Source organism: Danio rerio, chromosome 7 (assembly GCF_052040795.2).
Source record: "Danio rerio strain M-AB ecotype USA chromosome 7, GRCz13ab, whole genome shotgun sequence".
In the NCBI taxonomy this organism is placed as follows: Eukaryota; Metazoa; Chordata; class Actinopteri; order Cypriniformes; family Danionidae; genus Danio; species Danio rerio.
Genome location: NC_141027.1, coordinates 54,228,260 through 54,254,917, shown reverse-complemented (window position 1 = coordinate 54,254,917; position 26,658 = coordinate 54,228,260).

Genomic DNA, 26,658 nt, shown 5'->3' with positions numbered 1-26,658 from the left:
CTAAAACTCCAGGGAGAGAGGTGGACCCCTTGGTAGCTTGCTGGGGTCAGAGGCCCCTAGGTGGAGGGCCAGGGGGCACCCTGGGGCCTATACTGCAAGTCCAAGGAGAGAGGTGGACCCCTGGGTAGCTTGCTGGGGTCAGAGGCCCCTAGGTGGAGGGCCAAAGGGCACCCTGGGGCCTATCTTGCAAGTCCAGGGAGAGAGGTGGACCCCTGGGTAGCTTGCTGGGGTCAGAGGCCCCTAGGTGGAGGGCCCTGGGGCACCCTGGGGCCCCTACTGTAAGTCCAGAGAGAGAGAGCTTGACCGCTGGGTAGCTTGCTGGGGTCATATGCCCCTAGGTGGAGTGCCAGGGGGCGTGCTGGGGCATCTGCTGCAAGTCCAGGCAGAGAGGTGTAACCCTGGGTAGCTTGGTGGGGTCAGAGGCCCCTAAGTGGAGTGCAAGGGGGCAGCCTGGGGCGTCTAGTGCAAGTCCAGGGAAAGAGGTGGACCCCTGGGTAGCTTGCTGGTGTCCGAGGCCCCTAGGTGGAGGGCCAGGGGGCACCCTGGGGCCTCTACTGATACTCCAGGGAGAGAGGTGGACCCCAGGGTAGCTTGCTCGGGTCAGAAGCCCATAGGTGGAGGGCCAGGGGGCACCCTGGGGCCTATCCTGCAAGTCCAGGGAGAGAGGTGGACCCCTGGGTAGCTTGCTGGGGTCAGAGGCCCCTAAGTGGAGTGCGAGGGGGCAGCCTGGGGCGTCTAGTGCAAGTCCAGGGAGAGAGCTGGACCCCTGGGTAGCTTGCTGGGATCAGAAGCCCCTAGGTGGGGGGCAAGGGGGCACCCTGGGGCCTATCCTGCAAGTCCAGGGAGAGAGGTGGGCCCCTGGGTAGCTTGCTGGGGTCAGAGGCCCCTGGGTGGAGGGCCAGGGGGCACCCTGGGGCCTCTACTGAAACTCCAGGGAGAGAGGTGGACCCCAGGGTAGCTTGCTAGGGCCAGCGGCCCATAGGTGGAGGGCCAGGGGGCACCCTGGGGCCTATCCTGCAAGTCCAGGGAGAGAGGTGGACCCCTGGGTTGCTTGCTGGGGTCAGAGGCCACTAGGTGGAGGGCCAGAGGGCATGCTGGGGCCTAGCTTGCAAGTCCAGGCAGAGAGGTGGACCCCTGTGTAGCTTGCTGGGGTCAGAGGCCCCTAAGTGGAGGGCGAGGGGGCAGCCTGGGGCGTCTAGTGCAAGTCCAGGGAGAGAGGTGGACCCCTGGGTAGCTTGCTGGAGTCTGAGGCCCCTAGGTGGAGGGCCAAGGGACACCCTGTGGCCTCTACTGCAAGTCCAGGGAGAGAGGTGGACCCCTGGGTAGCTTGCTGGGATCATAGGCCCATAGGTGGTGGGCCATGGGGCACCCTGGTGCCTCTACTGCAAGTCCAGAGAGAGAGAGCTGGACCCCTGGGTAGCTTTCTGGGGACAGAGGGCCAGGGGGCCCCCTGGGGCCTATACTGCAAGTCCAGGGAGAGAAGTATACCCCTCGGTAGCTTGCTGGGGTCAGAGGCCCCTACGTGGAGGGCCAGGGGGCATGCTGGGGCCTATACTGCAAGACCAGGAAGAGAGGTGGACCCCTGGGTAGCTTGCTGGGGTCAGAGGCCCCTAGGTGGAGGGCCAGGGGGCATGCTGGGGCCTATCCTGAAAGTCCAGGCAAAGAGGTGGACCCCTGGGTAGCTTGCTGGGGTCAGAGGCCCCTAAGTGGAGGGCGAGGGGGCAGCCTGGGGCCTCTAATGCAAGTCCAGGGAGAGAAGTATACCCCTCGGTAGCTTGCTGGGGTCAAAGGTCCCTAGGTGGAGGGCCAAAGAGCACCCTGGGGCCTATCCTGCAAGTCCAGGAAGAGAGGTGGACCCCTGAGTAGCTTGCTGGGGTAAGAGGACCCTAGGTGGAGGGCCAAGGGGCACCCTGGGGCCTATACTGCAAATCCAAGGAGAGAGGTGGACCCCTGGGTAGCTTGCTGGGGTCAGAGGCCCCTAGGTGGAGGGCCAAGGGGCACCCTGGGGCCTATACTGCAAGTAAAAGAAGAGAGGTGGACCCCTGGGTAGCTTGCTGGGGTCAGAGGCCCCTAGGTGGAGGGCAAGGGGGGCACCCTGGGGCCTATACTTCAAGTCCAAGGAGAGAGGTGGACCCCTTGATAGCTTTCTGGGGTCAGAGGCCCCTAGGTGGAGGGCCAGGGGGCACCCTGGGGCCTATCCTGCAAGTCCAGGAAGAGAGGTGGACCCCTGGGTAGCTTGCTGGGGTAAGAGGCCCCTAGGTGGAGGGCCAGGGGGCACCCTGGGGCCTCTACTGCAAGTCCAGGGAGAGAGCTGGACCCCTGGTAACTTGCTGGGGTCAAAGGCCCCTTGGTGGAGGGCCAAGTGTCACCCTGTGGCCGATCCTGTGAGTCCAGAGAGATAGAAGGACCCCTGGGTAGCTTGCTGGGGTCAGAGGCCCCTAGGTGGAGGGCCAGGAGACACCCTGGGGCCTCTACTGCAAGTCCAGGGTGAGAGCTGGACCCCTGGGTAGCTTGCTGGGGTCAGAGGCCCCTAGGTGGAGGGCCAGGGGGCACCCTGGGGCCTATCCTGCAAGTCCAGGAAGAGAGGTGGACCCCTGGGTAGCTTGCTGGCTTCAGAGGCCCCTAGGTGGAGGGCAAGGGGGGGACCCTGGGCCCTATACTGCAAGTCCAGGGAGAGAGGTGGACCCCTGGGTAGCTTTCTGGAGTCAGAGGCCCCTGGGTGGAGGGCCAGGGGGCACCCTGGGGCCTCTACTGCAAGTCCAGGGAGAGAGGTGGACCCCTGGGTAGCTTGCTGGGGTCAGAAGCCCCTAGGTGGAGGGCCAGGGGGCACCCTGGGGCCTATACTGCCAGTATAGGGAAAAAGGTGGACCCCTGGGTAGCTTGCTGGGGTCAGAGGCCCATAGGTGGAGGGCCAGGGGACACCCTGGGGCCTCTACTGCAAGTCCAGGGAGAGAGGTGGACCCATGGGTAGCTTGCTGGGTCAGAGGCCCTTAGGTGGAGGGCCAAGTGGCACCCTGGGGCCTTTACTGCAAGTCCAGCGAGAGACGTAGACCCCTGGGTAGCTTGCTGGGGTCAGAGTCTCCTAGGTGGAGGGCCAGGGGACACCCTGGGGCCTATCCTGCAAGCCCAGGAAGAGAGGTGGACCCCTGGGTAGCTTGCTGGGGTCAGAGGCCCCTAGGTGGAGGGTCGGGGGGCTCCTTGGGGCATCTGCTGCAAGTCCAGGCAGAGAGGTGTACCCCTGGGTAGCTTGCTGGGGTCAGAGGCCCCTAAGTGGAGTGCGAGGGGGCAGCCTGGGGCGTCTAGTGCAAGTCCAGGGAGAGAGGTGGGCCCCTGGGTAGCTTGCTGGGGTCAGAGGCCCCTGGGTGGAGGGCCAGGGGGCACCCTGGGGCCTCTACTGAAACTCCAGGGAGAGAGGTGGACCCCAGGGTAGCTTGCTCGGGTCAGAAGCCCATAGGTGGAGGGCCAGGGGGCACCCTGGGGCCTATCCTGCAAGTCCAGGGAGAGAGGTGGACCCCTGGGTAGCTTGCTGGGGTCAGAGGCCACTAGGTGGAGGGCCAGAGGGCATGCTGGGGCCTAGCTTGCAAGTCCAAGAAGAGAGGTGGACCCCTGGGTAGCTTGCTGGGGTCAGAGGCCCCTAAGTGGAGGGCGAGGGGGCAGCCTGGGGCGTCTAATGCAAGTCCAGGGAGAGAGGTGGACCCCTGGGTAGCTTGCTGGGGTCTGAGGCCCCTAGGTGGAGGGCCAGGGGGCACCCTGGGGCCTATCCTGCAAGTCCAGGAAGAGAGGTGGACCCCTGGGTAGCTTGCTGGGGTCAGAGGCCCCTGGGTGGAGGGCCAGGGGGGACCCTGGGGCCTCTACTGCAAGTCCAGGGAGAGAGGTGGACCCCTGGGTAGCTTGCTGGGGTCAGAAGCCCCTAGGTGGAGGGCCAGGGGGCACCCTGAGGCCTCTACTGCCAGTATAGGGAAAAAGGTGGACCCCTGGGTAGTTTGCTGGGTCAGAGGCCCCTAGGTGGAGGGCCAAGTGGCACCCTGGGGCCTTTACTGCAAGTCCAGGGAGAGACATAGACCCCTGGGTAGCTTTCTGGGGTCAGAGTCTCCTAGGTGGAGGGCCAGGGGACACCCTGGGGCCTATCCTGCAAGTCCAGGAAGAGAAGTGGACCCCTGGGTAGCTTGCTGGGGTCAGAGGCCCCTAGGTGGAGGGTCGGGGGGCACCTTGGGGCCTCTGCTGCAAGTCCAGGCAGAGAGGTGTACCCCTGGGTAGCTTGCTGGGGTCAGAGGCCCCTAAGTGGAGTGCGAGGGGGCAGCCTGGGGCGTCTAGTGCAAGTCCAGAGAGAGAGAGCTGGACCCCTGGGTAGCTTTCTGGGGACAGAGGGCCAGGGGGCCCCCTGGGGCCTATACTGCAAGTCCAGGGAGAGAAGTATACCCCTCGGTAGCTTGCTGGGGTCAGAGGCCCCTACGTGGAGGGCCAGGGGGCATGCTGGGGCCTATACTGCAAGACCAGGAAGAGAGGTGGACCCCTGGGTAGCTTGCTGGGGTCAGAGGCCCCTAGGTGGAGGGCCAGGGGGCATGCTGGGGCCTATCCTGAAAGTCCAGGCAAAGAGGTGGACCCCTGGGTAGCTTGCTGGGGTAAGAGGCCCCTAAGTGGAGGGCGAGGGGGCAGCCTGGGGCCTCTAATGCAAGTCCAGGAAGAGAAGTATACCCCTCGGTAGCTTGCTGGGGTCTGAGGCCCCTAGGTGGAGGGCCAGGGGGCACCCTGGGGCCAATACTGAAACTCCAGGGAGAGAGGTGGACACCTGGGTAGCTTGCTGGGGTCAGAGGCCCCTAGGTGGAGGGCCAGGGGGCACCCTGGGGCCTATACTGCAAGTCCAGGGAGAGTAGTGGACCCCTCGGTAGCTTGCTGGGGTCAGAGGCCCCTAGGTGGAGGGTCAAGGGGCACCTTGGGGCCTATACGGCAAGTCCAGGAAGAGAGGTGGACCCCTGGGTAGTTTGCTGGCTTCAGAGGCCCCAGGTGGAGGGCAAGGGGGGGACCCTGGGGCCTATACTGCAAGTCCAGGGAGAGAGGTGGACCCCTGGGTAGCTTTCTGGAGTCAGAGGCCCCTGGGTGGAGGGCCAGGGGGCACCCTGTGGCCTCTACTGCAAGTCCAGGGAGAGAGGTGGACCCCTGGGTAGCTTGCTGGGGTCAGAAGCCCCTAGGTGGAGGGCCAGGGGGCACCCTGGGGCCTATACTGCCAGTATAGGGAAAAAGGTGGACCCCTGGGTAGCTTGCTGGGGTCAGAGGCCCATAGGTGGAGGGCCAGGGGACACCCTGGGGCCTCTACTGCAAGTCCAGGGAGAGAGGTGGACCCATGGGTAGCTTGCTGGGTCAGAGGCCCTTAGTTTGAGGGCCAAGTGGCACCCTGGGGCCTTTACTGCAAGTCCAGCGAGAGACGTAGACCCCTGGGTAGCTTGCTGGGGTCAGAGTCTCCTAGGTGGAGGGCCAGGGGACACCCTGGGGCCTATCCTGCAAGTCCAGGAAGAGAGGTGGACCCCTGGGTAGCTTGCTGGGGTCAGAGGCCCCTAGGTGGAGGGCCAGGGGGCACCCTGGGGCCTCTACTGATACTCCAGGGAGAGAGGTGGACCCCAGGGTAGCTTGCTCGGGTCAGAAGCCCATAGGTGGAGGGCCAGGGGGCACCCTGGGGCCTATCCTGCAAGTCCAGGGAGAGAGGTGGACCCCTGGGTAGCTTGCTGGGGTCAGAGGCCACTAGGTGGAGGGCCAGAGGGTATGCTGGGGCCTAGCTTGCAAGTCCAAGAAGAGAGGTGGACCCCTGGGTAGCTTGCTGGGGTCAGAGGCCCCTAAGTGGAGGGCGAGGTTGCAGCCTGGGGCGTCTAATGCAAGTCCAGGGAGAGAGGTGGACCCCTGGGTAGCTTGCTGGGGTCTGAGGCCCCTAGGTGGAGGGCCAGGGGGCACCCTGGTGCCTATCCTGCAAGTTCAGGAAGAGAGGTGGACCCCTGGGTAGCTTGCTGGAGTCAGAGGCCCCTGGGTGGAGGGCCAGGGGGGACCCTGGGGCCTCTACTGCAAGTCCAGGGAGAGAGGTGGACCCCTGGGTAGCTTGCTGGGGTAGGAAGCCACTAGGTGGAGGGCCAGGGGGCACCCTGAGGCCTCTACTGCCAGTATAGGGAAAAAGGTGGACCCCTGGGTAGTTTGCTGGGTCAGAGGCCCCTAGGTGGAGGGCCAAGTGGCACCCTGGGGCCTTTACTGCAAGTCCAGGGAGAGACATAGACCCCTGGGTAGCTTTCTGGGGTCAGAGTCTCCTAGGTGGAGGGCCAGGGGACACCCTGGGGCCTATCCTGCAAGTCCAGGAAGAGAAGTGGACCCCTGGGTAGCTTGCTGGGGTCAGAGGCCCCTAGGTGGAGGGTCGGGGGGCACCTTGGGGCCTCTGCTGCAAGTCCAGGCAGAGAGGTGTACCCCTGGGTAGCTTGCTGGGGTCAGAGGCCCCTAAGTGGAGTGCGAGGGGGCAGCCTGGGGCGTCTAGTGCAAGTCCAGGGAGAGAGCTGGACCCCTGGGTAGCTTGCTGGGATCAGAAGCCCCTAGGTGGGGGGCCAGGGGGCACCCTGGGGCCTATCCTGCAAGTCCAGGGAGAGAGGTGGGCCCCTGGGTAGCTTGCTGGGGTCAGAGGCCCCTGGGTGGAGGGCCAGGGGGCACCCTGGGGCCTCTACTGAAACTCCAGTGAGAGAGGTGGACCCCAGGGTAGCTTGCTGGGGCCAGAGGCCCATAGGTGGAGGGCCTGGGGGCACCCTGGGGCCTATCCTTCAAGTCCAGGGAAAGAGGTGGACCCCTGGGTTGCTTGCTGGGGTCAGAGGCCACTAGGTGGAGGGACAGAGGGCATGCTGGGGCCTATACTGCAAGACCAGGGAGAGAGGTGGACCCCTGGGTAGCTTGCTGGGGTCTGAGGCCCCTAGGTGGAGGGCCAGGGGACACCCTGTGGCCTCTACTGCAAGTCCAGGGAGAGAGGTGGACCCCTGGGTAGCTTGCTGGGGTCATAGGCCCATAGGTGGTGGGCCATGGGGCACCCTGGTGCCTCTACTGCAAGTCCAGAGAGAGAGAGCTGGACCCCTGGGTAGCTTTCTCGGGACAGAGGGCCAGGGGGCCCCTTGGGGCCTATACTGCAAGTCCAGGGAGAGAAGTATACCCCTCGGTAGCTTGCTGGGGTCAGAGGCCCCTACGTGGAGGGCCAGGGGGCATGCTGGGGCCTATACTGCAAGACCAGGAAGAGAGGTGGACCCCTGGGTAGCTTGCTGGGGTCAGAGGCCCCTAGGTGGAGGGCCAGGGGGCATGCTGGGGCCTATCCTGAAAGTCCAGGCAAAGAGGTGGACCCCTGGGTAGCTTGCTGGGGTCAGAGGCCCCTAAGTGGAGGGCGAGGGGGCAGCCTGGGGCCTCTAATGCAAGTCCTGGGAGAGAAGTATACCCCTCGGTAGCTTGCTGGGGTCTGAGGCCCCTAGGTGGAGGGCCAGGGGGCACCCTGGGGCCAATACTGAAACTCCAGGGAGAGAGGTGGACACCTGGGTAGCTTGCTGGGGTCAGAGGCCCCTAGGTGGAGGGCCAGGGGGCACCCTGGGGCCTATACTGCAAGTCCAGGGAGAGTAGTGGACCCCTCGGTAGCTTGCTGGGGTCAGAGGCCCCTAGGTGGAGGGTCAAGGGGCACCTTGGGGCCTATACGGCAAGTCCAGGGAGAGAGGTGGACCCCTGGGTAGCTTGTTGGGGTCAGAGGATCCTAGGTGAATGGCAAGGGGGCACCCTGGGGCCTATACTGCAAGTCCAGGGAGAGACGTGGACCCCTGGGTAGCTTGCTGGGGTCAGAGGCCCCTAGGTGAAGGGATAGGGGGCACCCTGGAGCCTATATCTCCAGTTTAGGGAGAGAGGTGGACCCCTGGGTAGCTTGCTGGGGTCAGAGGCCCCTAGGTGGAGGGCCATGGGGCACCCTGGGGCCTGTACTGTAAGTCCAGAGAGAGAGAGCTGGACCCCTGGGTAGCTTGCTGGGGTCATATGCCCCTAGGTGGAGGGCCAGGGGGCGTGCTGGGGCCTCTACTGAAACTCCAGGGAGAGAGGTGGACCCCAGGGTAGCTTGCTGGGGTCAGAGGCCCATAGGTGGAGGGCCAGGGGGCCCCCTGGGGCTTATACTGCAAGTCAAGGGAGAGAAGTGGACCCCTCGGGAGCTTTCTGGGGTCAGAAGCCCCTAGGTGGAGGGTCAATGGGCAAGTTTGTGTCTATACGGCAAGTCCAGGGAGAGAGGTGGACCCCTGGGTAGCTTGCTTGGGTCTGAGGCTCCTAGGTGGAGGGTCAGGGGGCACCCTGGGGCCTCTACTGAAACTCCAGGGAGAGAAGTGGACCCCTGGGTAGCTTACTAGGGTCAGAGGCCCCTAGGTGGAGGGCCAGGGGGCACCCTGGGGCCTATACTGCAAGTCCAGGGAGAGAAGTGGACCCCTGGGTAGCTTGCTGGGGTCAGAGGCCCCTAGGTGGAGGGCCAGGGGGCATGCTGGGGCCTATACTGCAAGACCAGGGAGAGAGGTGGACCCCTGGGTAGCTTGCTGGGGTCAGAGGCCCCTAGGTGGAGGGCCAGTGGGCATGCTGGGGCCTATCCTGCAAGTCCAGGCATAGAGGTGGACCCCTGGGTAGCTTGCTGGGGTCAGAGGCCCCTAAGTGGAGGGCGAGGGGGCATCCTGGGGCCTCTAATGCAAGTCCAGGGAGAGCGGTGGACCCCTGGGTAGCTTGCTGGGGTCTGAGGCCCCTAGGTGGAGGGCCAGGGGCACCCTGGGGCCAATACTAAAACTCCAGGGAGAGAGGTGGACCCCTTGGTAGCTTGCTGGGGTCAGAGGCCCCTACGTGGAGGGCCAGGGGGCACCCTGGGGCCTATACTGCAAGTACAAGGAGAGAGGTGGACCCCTGGGTAGCTTGCTGGGGTCAGAGGCCCCTAAGTGGAGGGCGAGGGGGCAGCCTGGGGCCTCTAATGCAAGTCCTGGGAGAGAAGTATACCCCTCGGTAGCTTGCTGGGGTCTGAGGCCCCTAGGTGGAGGGCCAGGGGGCACCCTGGGGCCAATACTGAAACTCCAGGGAGAGAGGTGGACACCTGGGTAGCTTGCTGGGGTCAGAGGCCCCTAGGTGGAGGGCCAGGGGGCACCCTGGGGCCTATACTGCAAGTCCAGGGAGAGTAGTGGACCCCTCGGTAGCTTGCTGGGGTAAGAGGCCCCTAGGTGGAGGGTCAAGGGGCACCTTGGGGCCTATACGGCAAGTCCAGGGAGAGAGGTGGACCCCTGGGTAGCTTGTTGGGGTCAGAGGATCCTAGGTGAATGGCAAGGGGGCACCCTGGGGCCTATACTGCAAGTCCAGGGAGAGACGTGGACCCCTGGGTTGCTTGCTGGGGTCAGAGGCCCCTAGGTGAAGGGATAGGGGGCACCCTGGAGCCTATATCTCCAGTTTAGGGAGAGAGGTGGACCCCTGGGTAGCTTGCTGGGGTCAGAGGCCCCTAGGTGGAGGGCCATGGGGCACCCTGGGGCCTGTACTGTAAGTCCAGAGAGAGAGAGCTGGACCCCTGGGTAGCTTGCTGGGGTCATATGCCCCTAGGTGGAGGGCCAGGGGGCGTGCTGGGGCCTCTACTGAAACTCCAGGGAGAGAGGTGGACCCCAGGGTAGCTTGCTGGGGTCAGAGGCCCATAGGTGGAGGGCCAGGGGGCCCCCTGGGGCCTATACTGCAAGTCAAGGGAGAGAAGTGGACCCCTCGGTAGCTTTCTGGGGTCAGAAGCCCCTAGGTGGAGGGTCAATGGGCACCTTTGTGTCTATACGGCAAGTCCAGGGAGAGAGGTGGACCCCTGGGTAGCTTGCTTGGGTCTGAGGCTCCTAGGTGGAGGGTCAGGGGGCACCCTGGGGCCTCTACTGAAACTCCAGGGAGAGAAGTGGACCCCTGGGTAGCTTACTAGGGTCTGAGGCCCCTAGGTGGAGGGCCAGGGGGCACCCTGGGGCCTATACTGCAAGTCCAGGGAGAGAAGTGGACCCCTGGGTAGCTTGCTGGGGTCAGAGGCCCCTAGGTGGAGGGCCAGGGGGCATGCTGGGGCCTATACTGCAAGACCAGGGAGAGAGGTGGACCCCTGGGTAGCTTGCTGGGGTCAGAGGCCCCTAGGTGGAGGGCCAGTGGGCATGCTGGGGCCTATCCTGCAAGTCCAGGCATAGAGGTGGACCCCTGGGTAGCTTGCTGGGGTCAGAGGCCCCTAAGTGGAGGGCGAGGGGGCATCCTGGGGCCTCTAATGCAAGTCCAGGGAGAGCGGTGGACCCCTGGGTAGCTTGCTGGGGTCTGAGGCCCCTAGGTGGAGGGCCAGGGGCACCCTGGGGCCAATACTAAAACTCCAGGGAGAGAGGTGGACCCCTTGGTAGCTTGCTGGGGTCAGAGGCCCCTAGGTGGAGGGCCAGGGGGCACCCTGGGGCCTATACTGCAAGTACAAGGAGAGAGGTGGACCCCTGGGTAGCTTGCTGGGGTCAGAGGCCTCTAGGTGGAGGGCCAAAGGGCACCCTGGGGCCTATCTTGCAAGTCCAGGGAGAGAGGTGGACCCCTGGGTAGCTTGCTGGGGTCAGAGGCCCCTAGGTGGAGGGCCATGGGGCACCCTGGGGCCTCTACTTTAAGTCCAGAGAGAGAGAGCTTGACCGCTGGGTAGCTTGCTGGGGTCATATGCCCCTAGGTGGAGTGCCAGGGGGCGTGCTGGGGCCTCTACTGAAACTCCAGGGAGAGAGGTGGACCCCAGGGTAGCTTGCTGGGGTCAGAGGCCCATAGGTGGAAGGCCAGGGGGCCCCCTGGGGCCTATCTTGCAAGTCCAGGGAGAGAGGTGGACCCCTGGGTAGCTTGATGGGGTATGAAGCCCCTAGGTGGAGGGCCAAGGGGCACCCTGGGGCCTATCCTGCAAGTCCAGTGAAAGAGGTGGACCCCTGGGTAGCTTGCTGGGGTCAGAGGCCCCTAGGTGGAGGGCCAGGGGGGACCCTGGGGCCTAAACTGCAAGTTCAGGGAGAGAGGTGGACCCCTGGGTAGCTTTCTGGAGTCAGAGGCCCCTAGGTGGAGGGCAAGGGGGGGACCCTGGGGCCTATACTGCAAGTCCAGGGAGAGAGGTGGACCCCTGGGTAGCTTTCTGGAGTCAGAGACCCCTGGGTGGAGGGCCAGGGGGCACCCTGGGGCCTCTACTGCAAGTCCAGGGAGAGAGGTGGACCCCTGGGTAGCTTGCTGGGGTCAGAAGCCCCTAGGTGGAGGGCCAGGGGGCAACCTGGGGCCTATACTGCCAGTATAGGGAAAAAGGTGGACCCCTGGGTAGCTTGCTGGGGTCAGAGGCCCATAGGTGGAGGGCCAGGGGACACCCTGGGGCCTCTACTGCAAGTCCAGGGAGAGAGGTGGACCCATGGGTAGCTTGCTGGGTCAGAGGCCCCTAGGTGGAGGGCTAAGTGGCACCCTGGGGCCTTTACTGCAAGTCCAGCGAGAGACGTAGACCCCTGGGTAGCTTGCTGGGGTCAGAGTCTCATAGGTGGAGGGCCAGGGGACACCCTGGGGCGTATCCTGCAAGTCCAGGAAGAGAGGTGGACCCCTGGGTAGCTTGCTGGGGTCAGAGGCCCCTAGGTGGAGGGTCGGGGGGCACCTTGGGGCATCTGCTGCAAGTCCAGGCAGAGAGGTGTACCCCTGAGTAGCTTGCTGGGGTCAGAGGCCCCTAAGTGGAGTGCGAGGGGGCAGCCTGGGGGTCTAGTGCAAGTCCAGGGAAAGAGGTGGACCCCTGGGTAGATTGCTGGGGTCTGAGGCCCCTAGGTGGAGGGCCAGGGGGCACCCTAGGGCCTCTACTGAAACTCCAGGGAGAGAGGTGGACCCCAGGGTAGCTTGCTCGGGTCAGAAGCCCATAGGTGGTGGGCCATGGGGCACCCTGGTGCCTCTACTGCAAGTCCAGAGAGAGAGAGCTGGACCCCTGGTTAGCTTTCTGGGGACAGAGGGCCAGGGGGCCCCCTGGGTTCTATACTGCAAGTCCAGGGAGAGAAGTATACCCCTCGGTAGCTTGCTGGGGTCAGAGGCCCTTACGTGGAGGGCCAGGGGGCATGCTGGGGCCTATACTGCAAGACCAGGAAGAGAGGTGGACCCCTGGGTAGCTTGCTGGGGTCAGAGGCCCCTAGGTGGAGGGCCAGGGGGCATGCTGGGGCCTATCCTGAAAGTCCAGGCAAAGAGGTGGACCCCTGGGTAGCTTGCTGGGGTAAGAGGCCCCTAAGTGGAGGGCGAGGGGGCAACCTGGGGCCTCTAATGCAAGTCCAGGGAGAGAAGTATACCCCTCGGTAGCTTGCTGGGGTCTGAGGCCCCTAGGTGGAGGGCCAGGGGGCACCCTGGGGCCAATACTGAAACTCCAGGGAGAGAGGTGGACACCTGGGTAGCTTGCTGGGGTCAGAGGCCCCTAGGTGGAGGGCCAGGGGGCACCCTGGGGCCTATACTGCAAGTCCAGGGAGAGTAGTGGACCCCTCGCTAGCTTGCTGGGGTCAGAGGCCCCTAGGTGGAGGGTCAAGGGGCACCTTGGGGCCTATACGGCAAGTCCAGGAAGAGAGGTGGACCCCTGGGTAGCTTGCTGGCTTCAGAGGCCCCTAGGTGGAGGGCAAGGGGGGGACCCTGGGGCCTATACTGCAAGTCCAGGGAGAGAGGTGGACCCCTGGGTAGCTTTCTGGAGTCAGAGGCCCCTGGGTGGAGGGCCAGGGGGCACCCTGGGGCCTCTACTGCAAGTCCAGGGAGAGAGGTGGACCCCTGGGTAGCTTGCTGGGGTCAGAAGCCCCTAGGTGGAGGGCCAGGGGGCACCCTGGGGCCTATACTGCCAGTATAGGGAAAAAGGTGGACCCCTGGGTAGCTTGCTGGGGTCAGAGGCCCATAGGTGGAGGGCCAGGGGACACCCTGGGGCCTCTACTGCAAGTCCAGGGAGAGAGGTGGACCCATGGGTAGCTTGCTGGGTCAGAGGCCCTTAGGTGGAGGGCCAAGTGGCACCCTGGGGCCTTTACTGCAAGTCCAGCGAGAGACGTAGACCCCTGGGTAGCTTGCTGGGGTCAGAGTCTCCTAGGTGGAGGGCCAGGGGACACCCTGGGGCCTATCCTGCAAGTCCAGGAAGAGAGGTGGACCCCTGGGTAGCTTGCTGGGGTCAGAGGCCCCTAGGTGGAGGGTCGGGGGGCACCTTGGGGCATCTGCTGCAAGTCCAGGCAGAGAGGTGTACCCCTGGGTAGCTTGCTGGGGTCAGAGGCCCCTAAGTGGAGTGCGAGGGGGCAGCCTGGGGCGTCTAGTGCAAGTCCAGGGAAAGAGGTGGACCCCTGGGTAGCTTGCTGGTGTCTGAGGCCCCTAGGTGGAGGGCCAGGGGGCACCCTGGGGCCTCTACTGATACTCCAGGGAGAGAGGTGGACCCCAGGGTAGCTTGCTCGGGTCAGAAGCCCATAGGTGGAGGGCCAGGGGGCACCCTGGGGCCTATCCTGCAAGTCCAGGGAGAGAGGTGGACCCCTGGGTAGCTTGCTGGGGTCAGAGGCCACTAGGTGGAGGGCCAGAGGGCATGCTGGGGCCTAGCTTGCAAGTCCAAGAAGAGAAGTGGACCCCTGGGTAGCTTGCTGGGGTCAGAGGCCCCTAAGTGGAGCGCGAGGTTGCAGCCTGGGCCGTCTAATGCAAGTCCAGGGAGAGAGGTGGACCCCTGGGTAGCTTGCTGGGGTCTGAGGCCCCTAGGTGGAGGGCCAGGGGGCACCCTGGGGCCTATCCTGCAAGTCCAGGAAGAGAGGTGGACCCCTGGGTAGCTTGCTGGGGTCAGAGGCCCCTGGGTGGAGGGCCAGGGGGGACCCTGGGGCCTCTACTGCAAGTCCAGGGAGAGAGGTGGACCCCTGGGTAGCTTGCTGGGGTCAGAAGCCCCTAGGTGGAGGGCCAGGGGGCACCCTGAGGCCTCTACTGCCAGTATAGGGAAAAAGGTGGACCCCTGGGTAGTTTGCTGGGTCAGAGGCCCCTAGGTGGAGGGCCAAGTGGCACCCTGGGGCCTTTACTGCAAGTCCAGGGAGAGACATAGACCCCTGGGTAGCTTTCTGGGGTCAGAGTCTCCTAGGTGGAGGGCCAGGGGACACCCTGGGGCCTATCCTGCAAGTCCAGGAAGAGAAGTGGTCCCCTGGGTAGCTTGCTGGGGTCAGAGGCCCCTAGGTGGAGGGTCGGGGGGCACCTTGGGGCCTCTGCTGCAAGTCCAGGCAGAGAGGTGTACCCCTGGGTAGCTTGCTGGGGTCAGAGGCCCCTAAGTGGAGTGCGAGGGGGCAGCCTGGGGCGTCTAGTGCAAGTCCAGAGAGAGAGAGCTGGACCCCTGGGTAGCTTTCTGGGGACAGAGGGCCAGGGGGCCCCCTGGGGCCTATACTGCAAGTCCAGGGAGAGAAGTATACCCCTCGGTAGCTTGCTGGGGTCAGAGGCCCCTACGTGGAGGGCCAGGGGGCATGCTGGGGCCTATACTGCAAGACCAGGAAGAGAGGTGGACCCCTGGGTAGCTTGCTGGGGTCAGAGGCCCCTAGGTGGAGGGCCAGGGGGCATGCTGGGGCCTATCCTGAAAGTCCAGGCAAAGAGGTGGACCCCTGGGTAGCTTGCTGGGGTCAGAGGCCCCTAAGTGGAGGGCGAGGGGGCAGCCTGGGGCCTCTAATGCAAGTCCAGGGAGAGAAGTATACCCTTCGGTAGCTTGCTGGGGTCTGAGGCCCCTAGGTGGAGGGCCAGGGGGCACCCTGGGGCCAATACTGAAACTCCAGGGAGAGAGGTGGACACCTGGGTAGCTTGCTGGGGTCAGAGGCCCCTAGGTGGAGGGCGAGGGGGCACCCTGGGGCCTATACTGCAAGTCCAGGGAGAGTAGTGGACCCCTCGGTAGCTTGCTGGGGTCAGAGGCCCCTAGGTGGAGGGTCAAGGGGCACCTTGGGGCCTATACGGCAAGTCCAGGAAGAGAGGTGGACCCCTGGGTAGCTTGCTGGCTTCAGAGGCCCCAGGTGGAGGGCAAGGGGGGGACCCTGGGGCCTATACTGCAAGTCCAGGGAGAGAGGTGGACCCCTGGGTAGCTTTCTGGAGTCAGAGGCCCCTGGGTGGAGGGCCAGGGGGCACCCTGGGGCCTCTACTGCAAGTCCAGGGAGAGAGGTGGACCCCTGGGTAGCTTGCTGGGGTCAGAAGCCCCTAGGTGGAGGGCCAGGGGGCACCCTGGGGCCTATACTGCCAGTATAGGGAAAAAGGTAGACCCCTGGGTAGCTTGCTGGGGTCAGAGGCCCATAGGTGGAGGGCCAGGGGACACCCTGGGGCCTCTACTGCAAGTCCAGGGAGAGAGGTGGACCCATGGGTAGCTTGCTGGGGTCAGAGGCCCCTAGGTGGAGGGCCAGGGGGCATGCTGGGGCCTATCCTGAAAGTCCAGGCAAAGAGGTGGACCCCTGGGTAGCTTGCTGGGGTCAGAGGCCCCTAAGTGGAGGGCGAGGGGGCAGCCTGGGGCCTCTAATGCAAGTCCTGGGAGAGAAGTATACCCCTCGGTAGCTTGCTGGGGTCTGAGGCCCCTAGGTGGAGGGCCAGGGGGCACCCTGGGGCAAATACTGAAACTCCAGGGAGAGAGGTGGACACCTGGGTAGCTTGCTGGGGTCAGAGGCCCCTAGGTGGAGGGCCAGGGGGCACCCTGGGGCCTATACTGCAAGTCCAGGGAGAGTAGTGGACCCCTCGGTAGCTTGCTGGGGTCAGAGGCCCCTAGGTGGAGGGTCAAGGGGCACCTTGGGGCCTATACGGCAAGTCCAGGGAGAGAGGTGGACCCCTGGGTAGCTTGTTGGGGTCAGAGGATCCTAGGTGAATGGCAAGGGGGCACCCTGGGGCCTATACTGCAAGTCCAGGGAGAGACGTGGACCCCTGGGTAGCTTTCTGGGGTCAGAGTCTCCTAGGTGGAGGGCCAGGGGACACCCTGGGGCCTATCCTGCAAGTCCAGGAAGAGAAGTGGACCCCTGGGTAGCTTGCTGGGGTCAGAGGCCGCTAGGTGGAGGGTCGGGGGGCACCTTGGGGCCTCTGCTGCAAGTCCAGGCAGAGAGGTGTACCCCTAGGTAGCTTGCTGGGGTCAGAGGCCCCTAAGTGGAGTGCGAGGGGGCAGCCTGGGGCGTCTAGTGCAAGTCCAGGGAGAGAGCTGGACCCCTGGGTAGCTTGCTGGGATCAGAAGCCCCTAGGTGGGGGGCCAGGGGGCACCCTGGGGCCTATCCTGCAAGTCCAGGGAGAGAGGTGGGCCCCTGGGTAGCTTGCTGGGGTCAGAGGCCCCTGGGTGGAGGGCCAGGGGGCACCCTGGGGCCTCTACTGAAACTCCAGGGAGAGAGGTGTACCCCAGGGTAGCTTGCTGGGGCCAGAGGCCCATAGGTGGAGGGCCAGGGGGCACCCTGGGGCCTATCCTGCAAGTCCAGGGAAAGAGGTGGACCCCTGGGTTGCTTGCTGGGGTCAGAGGCCACTAGGTGGAGGGCCAGAGGGCATGCTGGGGCCTAGCTTGCAAGTCCAGGCAGAGAGGTGGACCCCTGGGTAGCTTGCTGGGGTCATAGGCCCATAGGTGGTGGGCCATGGGGCACCCTGGTGCCTCTACTGCAAGTCCAGAGAGAGAGAGCTGGACCCCTGGGTAGCTTTCTGGGGACAGAGGGCCAGGGGGCCCCCTGGGGCCTATACTGCAAGTCCAGGGAGAGAAGTATACCCCTCGGTAGCTTGCTGGGGTCAGAGGCCCCTACGTGGAGGGCCAGGGTGCATGCTGGGGCCTATACTGCAAGACCAGGAAGAGAGGTGGACCCCTGGGTAGCTTGCTGGGGTCAGAGGCCCCTAGGTGGAGGGCCAGGGGGCATGCTGGGGCCTATCCTGAAAGTCCAGGCAAAGAGGTGGACCCCTGGGTAGCTTGCTGGGGTCAGAGGCCCCTAAGTGGAGGGCGAGGGGGCAGCCTGGGGCCTCTAATGCAAGTCCTGGGAGAGAAGTATACCCCTCGGTAGCTTGCTGGGGTCTGAGGCCCCTAGGTGGAGGGCCAGGGGGCACCCTGGGGCCAATACTGAAACTCCAGGGAGAGAGGTGGACACCTGGGTAGCTTGCTGGGGTCAGAGGCCCCTAGGTGGAGGGCCAGGGGGCACCCTGGGGCCTATACTGCAAGTCCAGGGAGAGTAGTGGACCCCTCGGTAGCTTGCTGGGGTCAGAGGCCCCTAGGTGGAGGGTCAAGGGGCACCTTGGGGCCTATACGGCAAGTCCAGGGAGAGAGGTGGACCCCTGGGTAGCTTGTTGGGGTCAGAGGATCCTAGGTGAATGGCAAGGGGGCACCCTGGGGCCTATACTGCAAGTCCAGGGAGAGACGTGGACCCCTGGGTAGCTTGCTGGGGTCAGAGGCCCCTAGGTGAAGGGATAGGGGGCACCCTGGAGCCTATATCTCCAGTTTAGGGAGAGAGGTGGACCCCTGGGTAGCTTGCTGGGGTCAGAGGCCCCTAGGTGGAGGGCCATGGGGCACCCTGGGGCCTGTACTGTAGGTCCAGAGAGAGAGAGCTGGACCCCTGGGTAGCTTGCTGGGGTCATATGCCCCTAGGTGGAGGGCCAGGGGGCGTGCTGGGGCCTCTACTGAAACTCCAGGGAGAGAGGTGGACCCCAGGGTAGCTTGCTGGGGTCAGAGGCCCATAGGTGGAGGGCCAAGGGGTCCCCTGGGGCCTATACTGCAAGTCAAGGGAGAGAAGTGGACCCCTCGGTAGCTTTCTGGGGTCAGAAGCCCCTAGGTGGAGGGTCAATGGGCACCTTTGTGTCTATACGGCAAGTCCAGGGAGAGAGGTGGACCCCTGGGTAGCTTGCTTGGGTCTGAGGCTCCTAGGTGGAGGGTCAGGGGGCACCCTGGGACCTCTACTGAAACTCCAGGGAGAGAAGTGGACCCCTGGGTAGCTTACTAGGGTCAGAGGCCCCTAGGTGGAGGGCCAGGGGGCACCCTGGGGCCTATACTGCAAGTCCAGGGAGAGAAGTGGACCCCTGGGTAGCTTGCTGGGGTCAGACGCCCCTAGGTGGAGGGCCACGGGGGCATGCTGGGGCCTATACTGCAAGACCAGGGAGAGAGGTGGACCCCTGGGTAGCTTGCTGGGGTCAGAGGCCCCTAGGTGGAGGGCCAGTGGGCATGCTTGGGCCTATCCTGCAAGTCCAGGCATAGAGGTGGACCCCTGGGTAGCTTGCTGGGGTCAGAGGCCCCTAAGTGGAGGGCGAGGGGGCATCCTGGGGCCTCTAATGCAAGTCCAGGGAGAGCGGTGGACCCCTGGGTAGCTTGCTGGGGTCTGAGGCCCCTAGGTGGAGGGCCAGGGGCACCCTGGGGCCAATACTAAAACTCCAGGGAGAGAGGTGGACCCCTTGGTAGCTTGCTGGGGTCAGAGGCCCCTAGGTGGAGGGCCAGGGGGCACCCTGGGGCCTATACTGCAAGTACAAGGAGAGAGGTGGACCCCTGGGTAGCTTGCTGGGGTCAGAGGCCTCTAGGTGGAGGGCCAAAGGGCACCCTGGGGCCTATCTTGCAAGTCCAGGGAGAGAGCTGGACCCCTGGGTAGCTTGCTGGGGTCAGAGGCCCCTAGGTGGAGGGCCATGGGGCACCCTGGGGCCTCTACTGTAAGTCCAGAGAGAGAGAGCTTGACCGCTGGGTAGCTTGCTGGGGTCATATGCCCCTAGGTGGAGTGCCAGGGGGCGTGCTTGGGCCTCCACTGAAACTCCAGGGAGAGAGGTGGACCCCAGGGTAGCTTGCTGGGGTCAGAGGCCCATAGGTGGAGGGCCAGGGGGCCCCCTGGGGCCTATCTTGCAAGTCCAGGGAGAGAGGTGGACCCCTGGGTAGCTTGATGGGGTATGAGGCCCCTAGGTGGAGGGCCAAGGGGCACCCTGGGGCCTATCCTGCAAGTCCAGTGAAAGAGGTGGACCCCTGGGTAGCTTGCTGGGGTCAGAGGCCCCTAGGTGGAGGGCCAGGGGGGACCCTGGGGCCTATACTGCAAGTCCAGGGAGAGAGGTGGACCCCTGGGTAGCTTTCTGGAGTCAGAGGCCCCTAGGTGGAGGGCAAGGGGGGGACCCTGGGGCCTATACTGCAAGTCCAGGGAGAGAGGTGGACCCCTGGGTAGCTTTCTGGAGTCAGAGACCCCTGGGTGGAGGGCCAGGGGGCACCCTGGGGCCTCTACTGCAAGTCCAGGGAGAGAGGTGGACCCCTGGGTAGCTTGCTGGGGTCAGAAGCCCCTAGGTGGAGGGCCAGGGGGCACCCTGGGGCCTATACTGCCAGTATAGGGAAAAAGGTGGACCCCTGGGTAGCTTGCTGGGGTCAGAGGCCCATAGGTGGAGGGCCAGGGGACACCCTGGGGCCTCTACTGCAAGTCCAGGGAGAGAGGTGGACCCATGGGTAGCTTGCTGGGTCAGAGGCCCCTAGGTGGAGGGCTAAGTGGCACCCTGGGGCCTTTACTGCAAGTCCAGCGAGAGACGTAGACCCCTGGGTAGCTTGCTGTGGTCAGAGTCTCATAGGTGGAGGGCCAGGGGACACCCTGGGGCGTATCCTGCAAGTCCAGGAAGAGAGGTGGACCCCTGGGTAGCTTGCTGGGGTCAGAGGCCCCTAGGTGGAGGGTCGGGGGGCACCTTGGGGCATCTGCTGCAAGTCCAGGCAGAGAGGTGTACCCCTGAGTAGCTTGCTGGGGTCAGAGGCCCCTAAGTGGAGTGCGAGGGGGCAGCCTGGGGGTCTAGTGCAAGTCCAGGGAAAGAGGTGGACCCCTGGGTAGATTGCTGGGGTCTGAGGCCCCTAGGTGGAGGGCCAGGGGGCACCCTGGGGCCTCTACTGAAACTCCAGGGAGAGAGGTGGACCCCAGGGTAGCTTGCTCGGGTCAGAAGCCCATAGGTGGAGGGCCAGGGGGCACCCTGGGGCCTATCCTGCAAGTCCAGGGAAAGAGGTGGACCCCTGGGTAGCTTGCTGGGGTCAGAGGCCACTAGGTGGAGGGCCAGAGGGCATGCTGGGGCCTAGCTTGCAAGTCCAAGCAGAGAGGTGGACCCCTGGGTAGCTTGCTGGGGTCAGAGGCCCCTAAGTGGAGGGCGAGGGGGAAGCCTGGGGCGTCTAGTGCAAGTCCAGGGAGAGAGGTGGACCCCTGGGTAGCTTGCTGGGGTCTGAGGCCCCTAGGTGGAGGGCCAGGGGGGACCCTGGGGCCTATACTGCAAGTCCAGGGAGAGAGGTGGACCCCTGGGTAGCTTTCTGGAGTTAAAGGCCCCTGGGTGGAGGGCCAGGGGGCACCCTGGGGCCTCTACTGCAAGTCCAGGGAGAGAGGTGGACCCCTGGGTAGCTTGCTGGGGTCAGAAGCCCCTAGGTGGAGGGCCAGGGGGCACCCTGGGGCCTATACTGCCAGTATAGGGAAAAAGGTGGACCCCTGGGTAGCTTGCTGGGATCGGAGGCCCATAGGTGGAGGGCCAGGGTACACCCTGGGGCTTCTACTGCAAGTCCAGGGAGAGAGGTGGACCCATGGGTAGCTTGCTGGGACAGAGGCCCCTAGGTGGAGGGCCAAGTGGCACCCTGGGGCCTTTACTGCAAGTCCAGCGAGAGACGTAGACCCCTGGGTAGCTTGCTGGGGTCAGAGTCTCCTAGGTGGAGGGCCAGGGGACACCCTGGGGCCTATCCTGCAAGTCCAGGAAGAGAGGTGGACCCCTGGGTAGCTTGCTGGGGTCAGAGGCCCCTAGGTGGAGGGTCGGGGGGCACCCTGGGGCCTATCCTGCAAGTCCAGGAAGAGAGGTGGACCCCTGGGTAGCTTGCTGGGGTCAGAGGCCCCTGGGTGGAGGGCCATGGGGGACCCTGGGGCCTCTACTGCAAGTCCAGGGAGAGAGGTGGACCCCTGGGTAGCTTGCTGGGGTCAGAAGCCCCTAGGTGGAGGGCCAGGGGGCACCCTGAGGCCTCTACTGCCAGTATAGGGAAAAAGGTGGACCCCTGGGTAGTTTGCTGGGTCAGAGGCCCCTAGGTGGAGGGACAAGTGGCACCCTGGGGCCTTTACTGCAAGTCCAGGGAGAGACATAGACCCCTGGGTAGCTTTCTGGGGTCAGAGTCTCCTAGGTTGAGGGCCAGGGGACACCCTGGGGCCTATCCTGCAAGTCCAGGAAGAGAAGTGGAACCCTGGGTAGCTTGCTGGGGTCAGAGGCCCGTAGGTGGAGGGTCGGGGGGCACCTTGGGGCCTCTAATGCAAGTCCAGGCAGAGAGGTGTACCCCTGGGTAGCTTGCTGGGGTCAGAGGCCCCTAAGTGGAGTGCGAGGGGGCAGCCTGGGGCGTCTAGTGCAAGTCCAGGGAGAGAGCTGGACCCCTGGGTAGCTTGCTGGGATCAGAAGCCCCTAGGTGGGGGGCCAGGGGGCACCCTGGGGCCTATAATGCAAGTCCAGGGAGAGAGGTGGGCCCCTGGGTAGCTTGCTGGGGTCAGAGGCCCCTGGGTGGAGGGCCAGGGGGCACCCTGGAGCCTCTACTTAAACTCCAGGTAGAGAGGTGGACCCCAGGGTAGCTTGCTGGGGCCAGAGGCCCATAGGTGGAGGGCCAGGGGGCACCCTGGGGCCTATCCTGCAAGTCCAGGGAGAGAGGTGGACCCCTGGGTTGCTTGCTGGGGTCAGAGGCCACTAGGTGGAGGGCCAGAGGGCATGCTGGGGCCTAGCTTGCAAGTCCAGGCAGAGAGGTGGACCCCTGGGTAGCTTGCTGGGGTCAGAGGCCCCTAAGTGGAGGGCGAGGGGGCAGCCTGGGGCGTCTAGTGATAGTCCAGGGAGAGAGGTGGACCCCTGGGTAGCTTGCTGGGGTCTGAGGCCCCTAGGTGGAGGGCCAGGGGACACCCTGTGGCCTCTACTGCAAGTCCAGGGAGAGAGGTGGATCCCTGGGTAGCTTGCTGGGTCATAGGCCCATAGGTGGTGGGCCATGGGGCACCCTGGTGCCTCTACTGCAAGTCCAGAGAGAGAGAGCTGGACCCCTGGGTAGCTTGCTGGGGTCAGAAGCCCATAGGTGGAGGGCCAGGGGGTCCCCTGGGGCCTATACTGCAAGTCCAGGGAGAGAAGTGGACCCCTCGGTAGCTTTCTGGGGTCAGAAGCCCCTAGGTGGAGGGTCAATGGGCACCTTGGGGCCTATACGGCAAGTCCAGGGAGAGAGGTGGACCCCTGGGTAGCTTGCTTGGGTCTGAGGCCCCTAGGTGGAGGGCCAGGGGGCACCCTGGGGCCTCTACTGAAATTCCAGGGAGAGAAGTGGACCCCTGGGTAGCTTGCTGGGGTCAGAGGCCCCTAGGTGGAGGGCCAGGGGGCACCCTGGGGCCTATACTGCAAGTCCAGGGAGAGAAGTATACCCCTCGGTAGCTTGCTGGGGTCAGAGGCCCCTAGGTGGAGGGCCAGGGGGCATGCTGGGGCCTATACTGCAAGACCAGGGAGAGAGGTGGACCCCTGGGTAGCTTGCTGGGGTCAGAGGCCCCTAGGTGGAGGGCCAGGGGGCATGCTGGGGCCTATCCTGCAAGTCCAGGCAAAGAGGTGGACCCCTGGGTAGCTTGCTGGGGTCAGAGGCCCCTAAGTGGAGGGCGAGGGGGCAGCCTGGGGCCTCTAATGCAAGTCCAGGGAGAGAGGTGGACCCCTGGTTAGCATGCTGGGGTCTGAGGCCCATAGGTGGAGGGCCAGATGGCACCCTGGGGCCTATCCTGCAAGTCCAGGGAGAGAGGTGGACCCCTGGGTTGCTTGCTGGGGTCAGAGGCCACTAGGTGGAGGGCCAGAGGGCATGCTGGGGCCTAGCTTGAAAGTCCAGGCAGAGAGGTGGACCCCTGGGTAGCCTGCTGGGGTCAGAGGCCCCTAAGTGGAGGGCGAGGGGGCAGCCTGGGGCGTCTAGTGCAAGTCCAGGGAGAGAGGTGGACCCCTGAGTAGCTTGCTGGGGTCTGAGGCCCCTAGGTGGAGGGCCAGGGGACACCCTGTGGCCTCTACTGCAAGTCCAGGGAGAGAGGTGGACCCCTGGGTAGCTTGCTGGGGTCATAGGCCCATAGGGGGTGGGCCATGGGGCACCCTGGTGCCTCTACTGCAAGTCCAGAGAGAGAGAGCTGGACCCCTGGGTAGCTTGCTGGGGTCAGAAGCCCATAGGTGGAGGGCCAGGGGGTCCCCTGGGGCCTATACTGCAAGTCCAGGGAGAGAAGTGGAACCCTCGGTAGCTTTCTGGGGTCAGAGGCCCCTAGGTGGAGGGTCAATGGGCACCTTGGGGCCTATACGGCAAGACCAGGGAGAGAGGTTGACCCCTGGGTAGCTTGCTGGGGTCAGAGGCCCCTAGGTGGAGGGCAAGGGGGCATGCTGGGGCCTATCCTGCAAGTCCAGGCAAAGAGCTGGACCCCTGGGTAGCTTGCTGGGGTCAGAGGCCCCTAAGTGAAGGGCGAGGGGGCAGCCTGGGGCCTCTAATGCAAGTCCAGGGAGAGAGGTGGACCCCTGGGTAGCTTGCAGGGGTCTGAGGCCCCTAGGTGGAGGGCCAGGGGGCACCCTGGGGCCAATACTGAAACTCCAGGGAGAAAAGTGGACCCCTGGGTAGCTTGCTGGGGTCAGAGGCCCCTAGGTGGAGGGTCAAGGGGCACCTTGGGGCCTATACGGCAAGTCCAGGGAGAGGGTAGACCCCTTGGTAGCTTGCTGGGGTAAGAGGCCCCTAGGTGGAAGGCAAGGGGGCACCCTGGGGCCTATACTGCAAGACCAGGAAGAGAAGTGTACTGCTGGCTAGCTTGCTGGGGTCAGAAGCCCCTAGGTGGAGGGTCAGGGGGGCACCCTGGGGCCTCTACTGCAAGCCCAGAGAGAGAGCCTGACCCCTGGGTAGCTTGCTGTGGTCAGAAGCCCCTAGGTGAATGGCAAAGGGGCACCCTGGGGCCTATACTGCAAGCCCAGAGAGAGAGCCTGACCCCTGGGTAGCTTGCTGGGGTCAGAGGCCCCTAGGTGAAGGGATAGGGGAAACCCTGGAGCCTATACCTCCAGTTTGGGGAGAGAGGTGGACCCCTGGGTAGCTTGCTGGGGTCAGAGGCCCCTAGGTGGAGGGCAAGGGGTGCACCCTCGGGCCTATACTGATAGTCCAGGAAGAGAGGTGATACCCAGGTTAGCTTGCTGGGGTCAAAGGCCCCTAGGTGGAGGGAGAGGGGGTACCCTGGGACCTCTAATGCAAGTCCAGGGAGAGAGGTGGACCCCTGGGTAGCATGCTGGGGTCAAAGGCCCCTAGGTGGAGGGCCAAAGGGCACCCAGAGGCCTATCCTGCAATTCCAGGAAGAGAGGTGGACCTCTGGGTAGCTTGCTGGGGTCAGAACCCCTAGGTGGAGGGTCAGGGGGCACCTTGGGGCCTATACCGCAAGTCCAGGGAGAGAGGTGGACCCCAGGGTAGCTTGCTGGGGTCTGAGGCCCCTAGGTGGAAGGCCAGGGGGCACCCTGGGGCCTATACTGCAAGTCCAGGGAGAGAAGTATACCCCTCGGTAGCTTGCTGGGGTCAGAGGACCCTAGGTGGAGGGCCAGGGGGCATGCTGGGGCCTATACTGCAAGACCAGGGAGAGAGGTGGACCCCTGGGTAGCTTGCTGGGGTCAGAGGCCCCTAGGTGGAGGGCCAGGGGGCATGCTGGGGCCTATCCTGCAAGTCCAGGCAAAGAGGTGGACCCCTGGGTAGCTTGCTGGGGTCAGAGGCCCCTAAGTGGAGGGCGAGGGGGCAGCCTGGGGCCTCTAATGCAAGTCCAGGGAGAGAGGTGGACCCCTGGGTAGCATGCTGGGGTCTGAGGCCCATAGGTGGAGGGCCAGATGGCACCCTGGGGCCTATCCTGCAAGTCCAGGGAGAGAGGTGGACCCCTGGGTTGCTTGCTGGCGTCAGAGGCCACTAGGTGGAGGGCCAGAGGGCATGCTGGGGCCTAGCTTGCAAGTCCAGGCAGAGAGGTGGACCCCTGGGTAGCCTGCTGGGGTCAGAGGCCCCTAAGTGGAGGGCGAGGGGGCAGCCTGGGGCGTCTAGTGCAAGTCCAGGGAGAGAGGTGGACCCCTGAGTAGCTTGCTGGGGTCTGAGGCCCCTAGGTGGAGGGCCAGGGGACACCCAGAGGCCTATCCTGCAATTCCAGGAAGAGAGGTGGACCTCTGGGTAGCTTGCTGGGGTCAGAACCCCTAGGTGGAGGGTCAGGGGGCACCTTGGGGCCTATACCGCAAGTCCAGGGAGAGAGGTGGACCCCAGGGTAGCTTGCTGGGGTCTGAGGCCCCTAGGTGGAGGGCCAAGTGGCACCCTGGGGCCTTTACTGCAAGTCCAGGGAGAGACGTAGACCCCTGGGTAGCTTGCTAGGGTCAGAGTCTCCTAAGTGGAGGGCCAGGGGACACCCTGGGGCCTATCCTGCAAGTCCAGGAAGAGAGGTGGACACCTAGGTACCTTGCTGGGGTCAGAGGCCCCTAAGTGGAGTGTCGGGGGGCACCTTGGGGCCTAAATGGCAAGTCCAGGGAGAGAGGTGGACCTCTGGGTACCTTGCTGGGGTCAGAGGCCCCTAGGTGGAAGGCAAGGGGGGCACCCGGGGGCCTATACCGCAAGTCCAGGGAGAGAGGTGGACCCCTGGTTAGCTTGCTGGGGTCAAAGGCTCCTAGGTGGAGGGCCAGGGGACACCCTGGGGCCTCTACTGCAAGACCAGGGAGAGAGCTGGACCCCTGGGTAGCTTGCTGGGGTCAGAGGCCCCTAGGTGGACGGCAAGGGGGGCACCCTGGGGCCTATACTGCAAGTCCAAGGAGAGTGGTGGACCCCTGGGTAGCTTTCTGGGATCAGAGACCCCTAGGTGGAGGGCCAGGGGGCACCCTGGGGCCTATCCTGCAAGTCCAGGAAGAGAGGTGGACCCCTGGGTAGCTTGCTGGGGTCAGAGGCCCCTAGGTGGAGGGCTAGGAGTCACCCTGGGGCCTATACTACAAGTCCAAGGAGAGAGGTGGACCCCTTGGTAGCTTGCTGGAGCCAGAGGCCCCTAGGTGGAGGGCCAAGGGGCACCCTTGGGTGTCTACTGCAAGTCCAGGGAGAGAGGTGGACCCCTGGGTAGCTTGCTGGTGTCAGAGGCCGCTAGGTAAATGGGAAAGGGGGCACCCTGGTTCCTATACTGCAAGTCCAGGGAGAGAGGTGGACCCCTGGGTAGCTTGCTGAGGTAAGAGGCCTCTAGGTGGGGGGTTAGGGGGCACCTTGGGGCCTATACTGCAAGTCCAGGGAGAGAGATAGACCCCTGGGTAGCTTGCTGGTGTCAGAGGCCGCTAGGTAAATGGGAAAGGGGGCACCCTGGTTCCTATACTGCAAGTCCAGGGAGAGAGGTGGACCCCTGGGTAGCTTGCTGAGGTAAGAGGCCTCTAGGTGGGGGGTTCGGGGGCACCTTGGGGCCTATACGGCAAGTCCAAGGAGAGAGGTAGACCCCAAGGTAGCTTGCTGGGGTCAAAGGACACTAAGTGGAGGGCCAAAGAGCACCCTGGGGCCTATCCTGCAAGTCCAGGAAGAGAGGTGTACCCCTGGGTAGCTTGCTGGCGTTAGAGGACCCTAGGTGGAGGGCCAAGGGGCACCCTGGGGCCTATACTGCAAGTCCAAGGAGAGAGGTGGACCCCTGGGTAGCTTGCTGGGGTCAGAGGCCCCTTGGTGGAGGGCCAAGGGGAAACCTGGGGCCTATCCTGCAAGTCCAGGAAGAGAGGAGGACCCCTGGGTAGCATGCT